This window comes from Xenopus tropicalis, chromosome 3 (genome assembly GCF_000004195.4).
Source record: "Xenopus tropicalis strain Nigerian chromosome 3, UCB_Xtro_10.0, whole genome shotgun sequence".
NCBI classification, from domain to species: domain Eukaryota; kingdom Metazoa; phylum Chordata; class Amphibia; order Anura; family Pipidae; genus Xenopus; species Xenopus tropicalis.
This window is the reverse complement of record NC_030679.2, coordinates 141,676,308-141,692,666: the sequence shown is the minus strand read 5'-3', so window position 1 is coordinate 141,692,666 and position 16,359 is coordinate 141,676,308. Positions and strand designations below refer to the sequence as shown.

Sequence of the window (16,359 nt, the reverse complement as noted above, 5' to 3'; positions counted from 1 at the left end):
GAAGGCAGCCAGGTCCTCCAGGGGGCCCATGGGTATCCACTCTCCCTTTCTAATATGTTTACTTTTGCATATTTGACTTTGGTTACTAATAGACATCCATTTTTAGGGCAGCCTGGGTCAGTGGTTTTGTTGCCCACTGAAGAGAAAGCCCTGGAGCAGGGGTAGGAAACCTTGGCTCTCCAGCTGTGATAAAACTACAAATCCCATCAAGCATTTTCCTTAATTAACTATGACTGTGGCTGTCAGACTCCTGCAATGCATTGTGGGACTGGTAGTTCCATAACAGCTGGAGAGCCAAGGTTCCCTACCCCTGCCCTGGAGCATGTGTGTTATAAGGCTTCTGTGCAACGTGTCACATACTGCAGCCCTATTAGAGCAGAGAAAAAAATCTTTGGCGACTTAAGGAGCATAAAATAAGAGAAATCAAAGCCAAAGGATGAGACATGTCTCCGAATGTGTCTGGCAGGATGTGCGATCCCCCTGAGGCATAATGTCCATTTTCATATTGATGAACTGTCAGGTGCAAAAAATGGCATGAACTTATAAATAAAGCAAGACCTATGCATTCTCCCTTGCACCATTTGAGGCATTCTGATATCTTTGGTTACAAGGAGAGCCAGCTCGGCAGATAAGAGTTTAGCTGAGTGTTAATGACCATTAAACTCTTATCTGCCGAGCTGGCTCTCCTTGTAACCAAAGATATCAGAATGCCTCAAACGGTGCAAGGGAGAATGCATAGGTCTTGCTTTATTCATTAAACAGCTCATTTAAATGAAAGTTCTTTTACCACGGAGACAACAATCCGCAATTTTACGAAAAACGGCAGCCCGTAATACCTTGCTACAGCCATCGGACGCGTACCGGCATTCGGTGCACACTCACGCACGTCACGCAGAGTGCGACATGACACGTGTGCGCCGAATGCCGGTACGCGTCCGATGGCTGTATGGTCTAGCTGGTCTGAATGGTCTAGCTGCGCTCGCTGCCTGTAGCAAGGTATTTTACGGGGGTATTTTACAGAGAGGGGGTCGCAGAGTAAGCGCATGTACACGCGTCGGCCGGGGGAGGGTTGGGTGCGTGCGGCTACGCACTTGGGCAGCGTTACATCAGCATCTACCGTATATACCCGAATATAAGCCGAGGATTACTTTTTCAGCTCTTTTTTAGGGCTGAAAATCTCGGCTTATACTCGAGTATATACGGTAATAAACCTTAAAGATATGAGATTTTTGATGGACCAACATAATTCATTTATTTAGATGTGAATGCTACAAAGACTTCCAAATAGGCTTCTGATGACATTGATTAGATGATGTTTCTATTTCCATTCTATAAAATGGAAACCCATCCTACATAAGTGGAATGATAAAATAGTAATCTGTGGATTTCCAAGATTTTAGGGGAGTTGGCACCAAGCTGAGCCAAATCTGGAAGACTAAGGGGCACATTTACTAATCCACGAGCGTCCGAAAGCGTCCGAATGCGTTTTTTTCATAATGATAGGTATTTTTGCGATTTTTTCGTCGGCGTCGCGATTTTTTCGTATTTTGCGTGACTTTTTCGTCGCCGTTGCGACTTTATCGTATATTTTCCGCGACTTTTCCGTCACCGTCGCGAAAAATTCGGATTGGTTTTTCCACCGTTTACAATTGCTCAATATGAGAAAATTGCGACGGCGATGGAAGAATCACGCAAATTACGATAAAGTGGTGACGGCGACGAAAATGTTGCGCAAAATACGAAAAAATCGCGACGGCGATGAAAAAAATGCAAAATTTTCGTTTCCAATCCGATTTTTTCCCATTTGGGATTCGGATTCGAGGATTAGTAAATGTGCCCCTAAGTTTTCACCAGGGAAAAAATATTGAAATATCTTTTGTTCAACATCCTTAACGATAGCTGGGATTTGAATCCAACGTGATAGATTTCCATAGTCGGTAATAGGGCTGCCAACTGGCCATTATAAATTATACTTAATGCCAATATTGTTAATAGATAAGAAGGGTAAAAATATAGGAAGGACGGTATTTTTTTCCAGAAATGGAGGCAACCCTGAATAGAAAATAGCACTGATTTGGGCTTCAAATATTCTTTTTTGTCCAAAAAAAGTTTTTTTGTTTGATATTAGGTCAATAGAATTGGTGGAATCTACCCTTGAAGTAAATGTGTGAAGGGTTGCCTCAGCAAACCATTGTCCTGGTTTTATACAGGTATGAGATCCCTTATCCGGAAACCCATTATCCAGAAAGCACCGAATTACGGAAAGCCTCTGTAATAATAAAACAGTACCTGTACTTGATCCCAACTAAGATATAATTACCCCTTATTGGGGGCAGTACAGTCCTATTGGGTTTATTTCATGGTTAAATGATTCCCTTTTCTCTGTAATAATAAAACAGTACCTGTACTTGATCCCAACTAAGATATAATTACCCCTTATTGGGGGCAGTACAGTCCTATTGGGTTTATTTAATGGTTAAATGATTCCCTTTTCTCTGTAATAATAAAACTGTACCTGTACTTGATCCCAACTAAGATATAATTACCCCTTATTGGGGCAGAACAGCCCTATTGGGTTTATTTCATGGTTAAATGATTCCCTTTTCTCTGTAATAATAAAACAGTACCTGTACTTGATCCCAACTAAGATATAATTACCCCTTATTGGGGCAGAACAGTCCTATTAGGTTTATTTAATGGTTAAATGATTCCCTTTTCTCTGTAATAATAAAACAGTACCTGTACTTGATCCCAACTAAGATATAATTACCCCTTATTGGGGCAGTACAGTCCTATTGGGTTTATTTAATGGTTAAATGATTCCCTTTTCTCTGTAATAATAAAACAGTACCTGTACTTGATCCCAACTAAGATATAATTACCCCTTATTGGGGGCAGAACAATCCTTTTGGGTTTAATTAATGTTTTATTGATTTTTTAGTAGACTTAAGGTATGGAGATCCAAATTACAGAAAGATACCTTATCCAGAATACCTTTGGTCCCAAGCATTCTGGATAACAGTTCCTATGCCTGTACTATCTTATGGCAAGTCTGTCCAGACTCACTGGCCAAAGTATAGGAAAAATGGTTTAGAGAGATACCTATAAATCCTCGTTGAGATCTTAAGGAGGATTTATGGGTATATGCTGAAGCAGGTCCCAGATATTACTATGTCGGGGGAGACAGGTATATATAGATGAAGTTCCTGAGCTGGGTGTAGAGCCTCAAAGCTGCAGACCTCTGATCAATGTGTAAAGTGTAGTCAAGAGGTAGGCTCTTACATTCATGTATTTTGGGACTGTCCCTCCATCCAACTTTTTTGGGGTGAAGTGGTATGATATCCTTCACGTGCCTTGGGCATCCCATATATCAAGTCTCTGTTGCTCTGCTTGTCCAATAATCTGGGATAATCTGTGATTTCGACCTTGTGTCAAACTTTGCCACCTCCAGCTCCTCTATTATGCCAAAAAGGCTATTTGACTCTGCAAATCTATAGCTCCTTTATCCCTGGCCTTCTGGTGGACACTGGTGAAGGACCTCCCCACTCCTAAAGCTTCTCTACCCTTTTCTGGCAGCAGAAAGGGTAGTTTTTCTTTTTTTTAAATATATATTGGACCTAAAACTGCCACCCTAAGCCCCGGCCCTTGGCATCCAATATATAAGCATGGCCTTGGATGTGGCAGTAATTGCAGGGTTCCCACCATAAAGTCCAATACCCTCTAAATAGATAAACTGATTGAGATAATTTGGCAAGCTGATACTTACTGCGGTTGGGCACAGGCTCCACCAATGAGAAACAAAAGAGACAGACAGAGAGTTCTGCACCCCATGATTCCGCACCAGGTACTGGGCAGGCTCTGCTGGGTTGGAAACTTTATGAGAAATAATTCCAGAAAGGTCAGAAGCTTCAGCAAACAGTCTTATCAGTAAATAGGAGGAGCTTTCCAATGGTTCAGTGTACCAACCCGACTGTTAAGGTAAAATATGCAATGTCTCAAATAAACCCTCACGTAACTAAAGTTTTAATGTTTATAGAGATTTATTGAGTAATATCAGATACCAAAAAAAGCACTGGTTGAACTTCAGCAAAGTAGGAGTCAACTTCCAGTCACACTTCTAGTCAATACTGATTTGGAAACTCCGCTTGCTCCCATGATTCCAGGACTTTTGTGTTATATGTTAAAGGAGAACTAAACCCTCCCAGACTAAAGCTCCCATCCACTGCCTTCCATTGAGCCCCCTCTTTGCAGAGTATATTTCAATGAAAATGTTTAAGCTGACCTATAGATGCAGAATAGCGTAGAAGAGCTAACAGGCACTATTGGATCAGTTCGGCTTGGTGGAGGGCAGTAGATCTATTGTCTGGGGTAGGGTTAGTTCTCCTTTAGGGGAAAATATACCCTGCTTATCATTACAATTCATTCAAAATTTACGCCTAGTAAATAATGTGGTATTATTTAGTAACGCAATATACATTTTATAAAAGCCCCATTTTTTAATGCACTTTGCACCCAGTCATATAAATTGGGCACTGCTTTGTATTTGTAGGGACCAATAGGGTTAAATGGCCCCTATGGTTTAAATCCCTACAGATTCAGTTCCCTTAGTTGTTGGGCAGAAGGGATGTATCTAAGTGAGTTCATTAACATATGTGTGCTATTGGTTAGAAGGTATGGTGACCACTTCCTGCCTCACTTTGGGATAGTGCTGGGAAAGGAGTGGCACCTTCCTGTTTGCTTCCACCTGAGGAACAGGGTGGGTGTTGCTGTGAGCCCGGGGCACGGGACTAGTTGAAGTCGGGGAACAGGGCCCTGTAAATGAGGCATTAGATAGAGGCAGGTGTAGCCCCCGTACCAGTACCACTCTAGGGGTGTAAGGCAGTTAGGGTTGGGCCCCCGTACCAGTACCACTCTAGGAGTGTAAGGCAGTTAGGGTTGGTACCCCGTACCAGTACCACTCTAGGGGTGTAAGGCAGTTAGGGTTGGGTCCCCGTACCAGTACCACTCTAGGGGTGTAAGGCAGTTAGGGTTGGGCCCCCGTACCAGTACCACTCTAGGGGTGTAAGGCAGTTAGGGTTGGGTCCCCGTACCAGTACCACTCTAGGGGTGTAAGGCAGTTAGGGTTGGGCCCCCGTACCAGTACCACTCTAGGGGTGTAAGGCAGTTAGGGTTGGGCCCCCGTACCAGTACCACTCTAGGGGTGTAAGGCAGTTAGGGCTGGGCCCCCGTACCAGTACCACTCTAGGGGTGTAAGGCAGTTAGAGTTGGGCCCCCGTAGCAGTACCACTCTAGGGGTGTAAGGCAGTTAGGGTTGGGCCCCTGTACCAGTACCACTCTAGGGGTGTAAGGCAGTTAGGGTTGGGCCCCCGTACCAGTACCACTCTAGGGGTGTAAGGCAGTTAGGGTTGGGCCCCCGTACCAGTACCATTATAGGGGTGTAAGCCAGTGAGGGTTGGGCCCCAGTACCAGTACCACTCTAGGGGTGTAAGGCAGTGAGGGTTGGGCCCCCATACCAGTACCACTATAGGGGTGTAAGCCAGTGAGGGTTGGGCCCCAGTACCAGTACCACTCTAGGGGTGTAAGGCAGTGAGGGTTGGGCCCCCATACAAGTACCACTATAGGGGTGTAAGGCAGTGAGGGCTGGGCCCCAGTACCACTCTAGGGGTGTAAGGCAGTTAGGGTTGAGCCCCCGTACCAGTACCACTCTAGGGGTGTAAGGCAGTTAGGGTTGGGCCCCCATACCAGTACCACTCTAGGGGTGTAAGGCAGTTAGGGTTGGGCCCCTGTACCAGTACCACTCTAGGAGTGTAAGGCAGTTAGGGTTGGGCCCCCATACCAGAACCACTCTAGGCGTGTAAGGCAGTTAGGGTTGGGTCCCTGTACCAGTACCACTCTAGGGGTGTAAGGCAGTTAGGGTTGAGCTAGAAAGAGCAGTTCTGAGCTCCCACATAGGACTGGCAGTTTGGAGGTATCTCTCCCAGGCCATATTGCCTGTAGTGTAGGGATCCCAGTGAATAGGGAATCAGGATAGAGAATTCCCTGAGGGATCCACTACAGGGTGTGGCAGAGGGGAAGTGAGATTACTGGCAAGTCTGTACTCAGGGGAGTGTCAGTCTGTATTACACTCTGTGTGTGGTGTTGCCTGTACCACTGGCCTCTGAAGCTGTATTGTGAGTAACCCTGTGGGGGTTAAATAAACACTTATTTTGTTATTTGCAAGAACCTCTGGCGCCCTCTGGTATACTTTTTCTGCATAGCAGCAAGAGAGGTGTATTTGCACAACACCCTCACCTTCCTCTTCCACTTAGCGAAGGCCCATTCTGGGTAAGAGAGTACAGTGTAACCCATGTTCTACTGGTACTAGTCCGGGAAGGCAGCTATTGAGCTGAAATAGAGGTTACATATTGCTTAGCTTTTTGTATTTGTAGAATTTGCTAGAAATAAGCTGGGATGACGCATGTAAAAACATATTCATATTTTCAAAAAGGCTTTACTACACTGCTTTACAATATTTAATATCTACACAAGTGACGAATCCCTTACTGTAATTGTCTAATTTATCACACACAGCTTCAGATGCATTGCATTCCTAAGCATGGCTTTAACCTTTCAACAAATGCCACAAAAGTGCAGCAGCACTGGGCCCTCAGATTGAAAATGTGATGCTCTACTGGCTGATTTAGCTAGGCTAGATGGAACGTTCCTAGTCTGTAAAAAAACAGACAAAAAGGAAAACTGATCAACATTTCCCCTCGGGGTATTTACAAAATGCAGCAACAGCAGGGGTCCTCAAACTTTTTAAGCAGGGGGCCAGTTCATGGTCCCTCAGACTGTTGGGGGTCGGACTAAAGTCCTCCCCCAGTGTCCTCATAATATGGCTCGCTGCCTGCTGCTTCCTGCTCCCCACTGCTTCCTCCAGCTCCCCCCTGCATCCTCCCGCTCCCTCCTCTGGCTCTCCCCATGTCCTCCCGCTCACCCCTGCTCCCGCTCCCTCCTCTTGCTCTCCCCCACATCCTCCCGCTCCCCCCTGCATCCTCCTGCTCCCTCCTCTGGCCCTCCCCCACATCCTCCCGCTCACCCCTGCATCTTCCGGCTCCCTCCTCTGGCCCTCCCCCATGTCCTCCCGCTCCCCCCTTCATCCTCCTGCTCCCTCCTCTGGCCCTCCCCCACATCCTCCTGCTCACCCCTGCATCCTCCTGCTCCCTCCTCTGGCCCTCCCCCACATCCTCCTGCTCACCCCTGCATCCTCCCGTTCCCTCTTCTGGCCCTCCCCCACATCCTCCTGCTCACCCCTGCATCCTCCCTCTCCCTCCTCTGGCTCTCCTCCACATCGTTCAGCTCTCCCCTGCATCCTCCCACTCCCTCCTCTGGCCCCCCCACATCCTCCAGCTCTCCCCTGCATCCTCCCGCTCCCTCCTCTGGCTCTCCACCACGTCTTCCTGCTCACCCCTGCATCCTCCCACTCCCTCCTCCACATCCTCCAGCTCCCCCCTGCATCCTCCTGCTCCCTCCTCTGGCCCTCCCCCACATCCTCCAGCTCCCCCCTGCATCCTCCCACTCCCTCTTCTTGCTCTCCCCCACATCCTCCCACTCCCCCCTGCATCCTCCCACTCCCTCCTCTGGCCCTCCCCCACATCCTCCAGCTCCCCCTGCATCCTCCTGCTCCCTCCTCTGGCTCTCCCCCACGTCATCCTGCTCACCCCTGCATCTTCCCACTCCCTCCACTGGCCCTCCCCCACATCCTCCAGCTCTCCCCTGCATCCTCCTGCTCCCTCCTATGGCCCTCCCCCACATCCTCCAGCTCCTCCCTGCATCCTCCCGTTCCCTCCTATGGCCCTCCCCCACATCCTCTAGCTCCCCCCTGCATCCTCCCGCTCTACCTTGCATTCTCCCACCTCTTCCTCTGGCTCCCCCTGCTCCCTTCAGCTCTTCCTCACATCCTCCAACCCCCCCTTGCATTCTCCCACCTCCTCCTCCAGCTCCACCCTGCTTCTTTGGCTCCCCCCTGCGTCCTCCTGCTTCCCGCTGCACCCTTACATAGTTACATAGTTACATAGGGTTGAAAAAAGACCTGTGTCCATCAAGTTCAACCCATCCAAGTAAACCCAGCACACCTAACCCACACCTACCAATCTATACTCACATACATAAACTATAAATACAACCACTAGTACTAACTGTAGATATTAGTATCACAATAGCCTTGGATATTCTGATTGATCAAGAACTCATCCAGGCCCCTCTTAAAGGCATTAACAGAATCTGCCATTACCACATCACTAGGAAGGGCATTCCATAACCTCACTGCCCTCACCGTGAAAAACCACCTACGCTGCTTCAAATGGAAGCTCCGTTCCTCTAATCTAAAGGGGTGACCTCTGGTGCGTTGATTGTTTTTATGGGAAAAAAGAACATCCCCCAACTGCCTATAATCCCCTCTAATGTACTTGTACAGAGTAATCATGTCCCCTCGCAAGCGCCTCTTTTCCAGAGAAAACAACCCCAACCTCGACAGTCTAACCTCATAGTTTAAATCTTCCATCCCCTTAACCAGTTTAGTTGCACGTCTCTGCACTCTCTCCAGCTCATTAATATCCTTCTTAAGGACTGGAGCCCAAAACTGCCCCCCATACTCAAGGTGAGGCCTTACCAGGGACCTATAAAGGGGCAAAATTATGTTCTCATCCCTTGAGTCAATGCCCTTTTTTATACAAGACAGCACTTTATTTGCTTTAGTAGCCACAGAATGACACTGCCTGGAATTAGACAACTTGTTATCAACAAAAACCCCTAGATCCTTCTCCATTAAGGAAACCCCCAACACACTACCATTCAGTAGATAGTTTGCGTTTATATTATTTCTACCAAAGTGCATAACTTTGCACTTATCAACATTGAACCTCATTTTCCAGTTTGCTGCCCAGTTATCTAATTTTGTCAAATCGCTCTGCAAAGCGGCAGCATCCTGCATGGAACTTATAGTTTTGCACAATTTAGTGTCATCAGCAAAAATAGAAACAATACTGTCTATGCCCACCTCCAGGTCATTAATAAACAAGTTAAACAGCAAAGGCCCAAGGACTGACCCCTGCGGTACTCCACTAACCACACTGGGCCAATTAGAAAATGTTCCATTTACAACCACTCTTTGTACTCTATCCTTCAGCCAGTTCTCTATCCAATTACAAATATTATGTTCTAGGCCAATATTCCTTAATTTGATCATTAACCTTCTGTGAGGTACTGTATCAAACGCTTTAGCAAAGTCCAAGTAGATCCCATCCACTGCCATTCCAGCATCAAGGTTCCCACTCACCTCCTCATAAAAGGCAACTAAATTAGTCTGGCAAGATCTGTTACGCATAAAACCATGCTGGCACAAACTAATAGTATTGTGAACTGCAATGTATTCAAGTACCCTATCCCTTATTACCCCTTCCAAAAGTTTTCCTACTACTGATGTCAGACTAACAGGCCTATAGTTTTCAGGCTGAGAACGGGATCCCTTTTTAAATAACGGCACCACATTAGCAATCCGCCAGTCTCTTGGCACCATGCCAGACCTCAATGAATCCTGAAAAATTAAGTGAAGAGGTTTGGCAATCACAGCGCTCAGCTCATTTAATACCCTGGGATGAATCCCATCCGGCCCTGGACCTTTGTTTACCTTTACATGTTCAAGTCTCTTTTGAATTTCCTCCCGAGTGACCCATGCGTCAGTAGCTAAATTACTAGAACTGGGCATATTACAAGGGAAGCCTTCATTATCTGGCTCCTCAGATGTATAGACAGATCATAGTGGAGGCCAGGTATAATACCTTCGAGGTGTGTATCTGGCCCACGGGCCTAAGTTTGAGGATGCCTGCCTAACAGGAAAATAACTTCCACCCCACAGGAGGCAGCAAGATGTTTCCATTATTTATTTCTCAGTTTCCCATGGTGGCCTGTCTCACTGACATTAAATTAGAAAAGAGAATCATTCTGAGCCAGCCTTATGAATAAGAAAAAAACAGACAAGCATGGTGTGTATGTTGGCTATAAATCCATGGATAACACGGTAATATGGTAATCTAATAATGGTTCCCCAAGGGGTAACGTGAGTGTTCCTTCCTGTCTGTTACAAAGAAAGTCAGAACAGGCTGCATGCCAAGGGATCCCAATGACCAGCAGCCAGATTACACTGGGTTATGTTTAAAGATTGGAAGAATCAGATGCAGCTGTGATTGGTGAGAAGCAATAAGTTAAGGAGGGGAAAGCTGGGCTGGGGGCGGGGAAGGATAGGGATGTGATGTCATGGGAGAAGCAGGTCACTTCCTGAACAGGTAGAAACATGAGTCAGAGCTCTCTCTGTAATATAATGTTATTAGCTGCAGTATATATACACACTAACTCCTCACTATACTGCTGCCTTTGGGGTAGATCTGTTTGGGCAGCTGCTTGTTAGTCCCTTGCTGTTTGTTTGCAGTTTTACAGCAGTTAATCTGTAGTCACTCAGGCAGCATGGAGGCCAGCCTGGGCCAAAATGTACCCTCTCTATTATATAGGAATCCAGGCTGTGACACTGATCTGCAGCTACTGCAACTTATTACAGTATACAGAGAGCTATAGTTGGAGTATACAGAGAGCTATAGTTGGAGTATACAGAGAGCTGTAGTTGGAGTATACAGAGAGATATAGTTGGAGTATACAGAGAGCTGTAATTGGAGTATACAGAGAGATATAGTTGGAGTATACAGAGAGATATAGTTGGAGTATACAGAGAGCTGTAGTTGGAGTATACAGAGAGCTGTAGTTGGAGTATACAGAGAGCTATAGTTGGAGTATACAGAGAGCTGTAGTTGGAGTATACAGAGAGCTGTAGTTGGAGTATACAGAGAGATATAGTTGGAGTATACAGAGAGATATAGTTGGAGTATACAGAGAGCTGTAGTTGGAGTATACAGAGAGCTATAGTTGGAGTATACAGAGAGATATAGTTGGAGTATACAGAGAGCTGTAGTTGGAGTATACAGAGAGATATAGTTGGAGTATACAGAGAGATATAGTTGGAGTATACAGAGAGCTGTAGTTGGAGTATACAGAGAGCTGTAGTTGGAGTATACAGAGAGCTGTAGTTGGAGTATACAGAGAGATATAGTTGGAGTATACAGAGAGATATAGTTGGAGTATACAGAGAGATATAGTTGGAGTATACAGAGAGCTGTAGTTGGAGTATACAGAGAGATATAGTTGGAGTATACAGAGAGATATAGTTGGAGTATACAGAGAGATATAGTTGGAGTATACAGAGAGATATAGTTGGAGTATACAGAGAGATATAGTTGGAGTATACAGAGAGATATAGTTGGAGTATACAGAGAGCTATAGTTGGAGTATACAGAGAGATATAGTTGGAGTATACAGAGGGATATAGTTGGAGTATACAGAGAGATATAGTTGGAGTATACAGAGAGATATAGTTGGAGTATACAGAGAGATATAGTTGGAGTATACAGAGAGATGTAGTTGGAGTATACAGAGAGATGTAGTTGGAGTATACAGAGAGCTGTAGTTGGAGTATACAGAGAGCTGTAGTTGGAGTATACAGAGAGCTGTAGTTGGAGTATACAGAGAGCTGTAGTTGGAGTATACAGAGAGATATAGTTGGAGTATACAGAGAGATATAGTTGGAGTATACAGAGAGATATAGTTGGAGTATACAGAGAGATATAGTTGGAGTATACAGAGAGCTATAGTTGGAGTATACAGAGAGATATAGTTGGAGTATACAGAGGGATATAGTTGGAGTATACAGAGAGATATAGTTGGAGTATACAGAGAGATATAGTTGGAGTATACAGAGAGATATAGTTGGAGTATACAGAGAGATATAGTTGGAGTATACAGAGAGATATAGTTGGAGTATACAGAGAGCTGTAGTTGGAGTATACAGAGAGCTGTAGTTGGAGTATACAGAGAGCTGTAGTTGGAGTATACAGAGAGCTGTAGTTGGAGTATACAGAGAGATATAGTTGGAGTATACAGAGAGATATAGTTGGAGTATACAGAGAGATATAGTTGGAGTATACAGAGAGATATAGTTGGAGTATACAGAGAGCTGTAGTTGGAGTATACAGAGAGATATAGTTGGAGTATACAGAGAGATATAGTTGGAGTATACAGAGAGATATAGTTGGAGTATACAGAGAGATATAGTTGGAGTATACAGAGAGCTGTAGTTGGAGTATACAGAGAGATATAGTTGGAGTATACAGAGAGATATAGTTGGAGTATACAGAGAGATATAGTTGGAGTATACAGAGAGATATAGTTGGAGTATACAGAGAGATATAGTTGGAGTATACAGAGAGATATAGTTGGAGTATACAGAGAGATATAGTTGGAGTATACAGAGAGCTGTAGTTGGAGTATACAGAGAGATATAGTTGGAGTATACAGAGAGATATAGTTGGAGTATACAGAGAGATATAGTTGGAGTATACAGAGAGCTGTAGTTGGAGTATACAGAGAGATATAGTTGGAGTATACAGAGAGATATAGTTGGAGTATACAGAGGGATATAGTTGGAGTATACAGAGAGCTGTAGTTGGAGTATACAGAGAGCTGTAGTTGGAGTATACAGAGAGATATAGTTGGAGTATACAGAGAGATATAGTTGGAGTATACAGAGAGCTGTAGTTGGAGTATACAGAGAGATATAGTTGGAGTATACAGAGAGCTGTAATAGGAGTATACAGAGAGATATAGTTGGAGTATACAGAGAGATATAGTTGGAGTATACAGAGAGATATAGTTGGAGTATACAGAGAGATATAGTTGGAGTATACAGAGAGCTATAGTTGGAGTATACAGAGAGATATAGTTGGAGTATACAGAGGGATATAGTTGGAGTATACAGAGAGATATAGTTGGAGTATACAGAGAGATATAGTTGGAGTATACAGAGAGATATAGTTGGAGTATACAGAGAGATATAGTTGGAGTATACAGAGAGATATAGTTGGAGTATACAGAGAGCTGTAGTTGGAGTATACAGAGAGCTGTAGTTGGAGTATACAGAGAGCTGTAGTTGGAGTATACAGAGAGCTGTAGTTGGAGTATACAGAGAGATATAGTTGGAGTATACAGAGAGATATAGTTGGAGTATACAGAGAGATATAGTTGGAGTATACAGAGAGATATAGTTGGAGTATACAGAGAGCTATAGTTGGAGTATACAGAGAGATATAGTTGGAGTATACAGAGAGATATAGTTGGAGTATACAGAGAGATATAGTTGGAGTATACAGAGAGATATAGTTGGAGTATACAGAGAGCTATAGTTGGAGTATACAGAGGCTACATATTGCCATTCAGGCTGTGTACCTAGGGCAGAAGTAGTTCTACTGTGTTTCGGCACATATAGATATATATAGATATAGAGAGAGAGTGTGAGGAGGGGATTACAGTTCAGTTGCCCCTGTGAGTGAATCATGGACCATGTGGCAGGCCTCTCTTTTACATAATGTTATTAGTTGCAGTAAATACACATTTACTCCTCATTATACTACTAGCATTGCATACCCCCCAACTGTCCCACTTTCTGCGGGACTTTCCTGGATTTTATAGTGCATCCCGCTGTCCCGGATAGTTCAATGAATGTCCCACATTTCCTATCAGGGACAGCGGGATGTGCTGGCTGGAGCCGGGGCACTCCTCCTTCTTGTGCGGCTCTTTCTTCTTCTGAGGCGGTGACAGGCCCTTTTATAAGGTTGCACCCCGTGTGTACTGACGTCACACGTACGCATGGGGCGCAACCTTATAAAAGAGCCTGTCGCCGCCGCAGAAGAAGCAGAGCCGGAGAAGAAGGAGCGTCTATGGGGGGCACTGTGTATGGGGGTACTGTCTATGGGGCAATTGGGGGCTAATGTCTATGGGGGCTACTGTCTATGGGGCGTACTGTCTATGGGGGCAATTGGGGCACTATCTATGGGGGGTACTGTCTATAGGGGCAATTGGGGGCACTTTCTATGGGGGCATTGTGTATGGGGGTACTTTATATGGGGGCTACTGTCTGTGAGGCAATTTGGGTCACTGTCTATGGGGTCAATTGGGGGCACTTTCTATGGGGGGTACTCTCTATGGGGGCGATTGGGGGCACTTTCTATGGGGGGTACTCTCTATGGGGACACTGTCTATGGGGGAAATTGGGGGCACTATGTATGGGGGACAAAACTGGTACATAGTTATAACTCATGTATTACTGACTGCCTTCTCTCTATATTTGTGTTTTATATGTATTGTTTTCCTTAGGTAGTACAGTATGAGGGTATAGCACATTTTACGTCTGATCCCACCATTTCAACTATATAAAAGGAGTATTTTTTGAAAAAAATGGGGCAATTAGGGCATGGCCAAAAAAATTGCCGCACTGCGCGCGCCACATCTTTTTGTCCCTCTTTTCATTTTTCAAATGTTGGGTGGTATGGCATTGGGGCTAGAACTAATTTGGCAGGCTGCTTAATAGTCATTTCCTTGTTGTTGGTACAGCAGGTAATCGCACTGTAGTCACTTAGGCAGCAGGGGAGTCAGCCTGGGTCCAAAAAGGCATCCTCTCTAGTATATATAGAAATCCAGGCTGTGACACTGAGCTGCTGCTACTGCAACTCATCAGAGTACACAGAGAGCAGTAGTTTGAGTTTGCAGAGAGGAGCATAGTCAGGAATAGGGCAAAGCATAAATACCGTAACTTTCCCAGGCTTTGGTTTAATAAGTCTGTACATTGCATGGTATTTCTATAGATATAGTTCTCGGTTTAGCAGCCTTTAGTAGGATTCTTACCTCTAATTTATTAAGTCACAGATTTCCTCAGAGCTGGGGTCTCCACATGTGTGGAAGGGCTGCTACGGAAGCAGCATGGTGGAGTGGTTGATTGGTGTTACCCTCAGAGCTGGGGTCTCCACATGTGTGGAAGGGCTGCTACGGAAGCAGCATGGTGGAGTGGTTGATTGGTGTTACCCTCAGAGCTGGGGTCTCCACATGTGTGGAAGGGCTGCTACGGAAGCAGCATGGTGGAGTGGTTGATTGGTGTTACCCTCAGAGCTGGGGTCTCCACATGTGTGGAAGGGCTGCTACGGAAGCAGCATGGTGGAGTGGTTGATTGGCATTACCCTCAGAGCTGGGGTCTCCACATGTGTGGAAGGGCTGCTACAGAAGCAGCATGGTAGATTGGTTGGTTGGCCTTACCTTCAGAGCTGGGGTCTTTGAGCTGGGTCTTCACAGTGTGGATGGGCGGCTACTGGACCAGTATGGCAAAGTGGTTGGCTGACCTTACCCTCCAAGCTAGGCATGTACAGCCGAAGGTAGGTCTCCACAGAGTGGATGGGCAGCTACATGAGCAACATGGCAAAGTGGTCGTTTGACCTTACCCTCTGGGCAGGCATGTACAACTGGAGGGAGGTCTCTACAGAGAGGATGGGCAGCTATGGCAGCAGCTTGGTAAGTGGTCGGTTGACCTTCTCCTCTGAGACAGACATGTATGGCTGGATGGAGGTCTCCACAGAAAGGACAAGTGGCTACAGGAGGAGCACGGCAAAGTGGTTGGTAGATCTTACCCTCTGAGCTAGGTGGGCATGGAAAGTGGTTGGTTGACTTGTGCTCTATTGTTATTAATAGAAGTGCAAGTTTGGTATCCAGGATGGAAGCAGATTGCCTTTGAAAGGCTGTGTTTGCATCCTAGTCTACCACATCGGCAGAATACAGGTGAATTGCAGCAAAATAATGCTATGAATTCTTAGGCAAGTCTCTTGGCCAATAAAATGCTCCTGTGGTTATGGTTTTTATGCTCATCAAGTCCTCTAGCTGAGAACTATTTGGGCTAATATGCCAGGCATCCTAGTGGGAAGTTTTGCCTTGCTGTAACGTGTCCAAAAATAATATACATCTATAGCTGGCCATGTTGGTAGTTGCACATGGTCATAGATTATTTAAAGGTATTTCAATAAAGGAATGTATTTATTTATGTTTTGCATACATATGATATTTAAAAAATAAATATTTATACCATAGAGCAGTGATGTCCAACTTCTGCGGTGCCGAGGGCCGGAAATTCTCTCACATACATGGTGGAGGGCCGCTAATGGAAGCTAGTTTGGCCACTCCCCCATGTTAAACCACACCCACTTCAAACCACACCCATTTAATCACAATGCTCTCTGCAGGGATATCAACCATCATTCATATGTTAAAGAATTATATTATGTCATATTAAGACACACCCTTAAATCCATATGCCTCCTCCTCCCCTGTGGATAGCACAGCAACCCCCAGCATATAATTACACACCTTAGGGACCATTTAATGGCTATTTCCAACTGCTAA

The 16,359-nt window shown here is 45.2% G+C and overlaps 1 pseudogene across 1 annotated transcript in view; it reads right to left on the bottom strand.

Moving 5' to 3' along the window:
- c3p1 (complement component 3 precursor pseudogene) overlaps positions 1–16,359 on the bottom strand; it is an 86,473-nt pseudogene that overhangs the window by 59,459 nt on the left and 10,655 nt on the right. Inside the window, 2 exon segments of the transcript NR_033392.1 lie at positions 3,767–3,858; positions 6,292–6,385. The product of NR_033392.1 is annotated as a complement component 3 precursor pseudogene (transcript).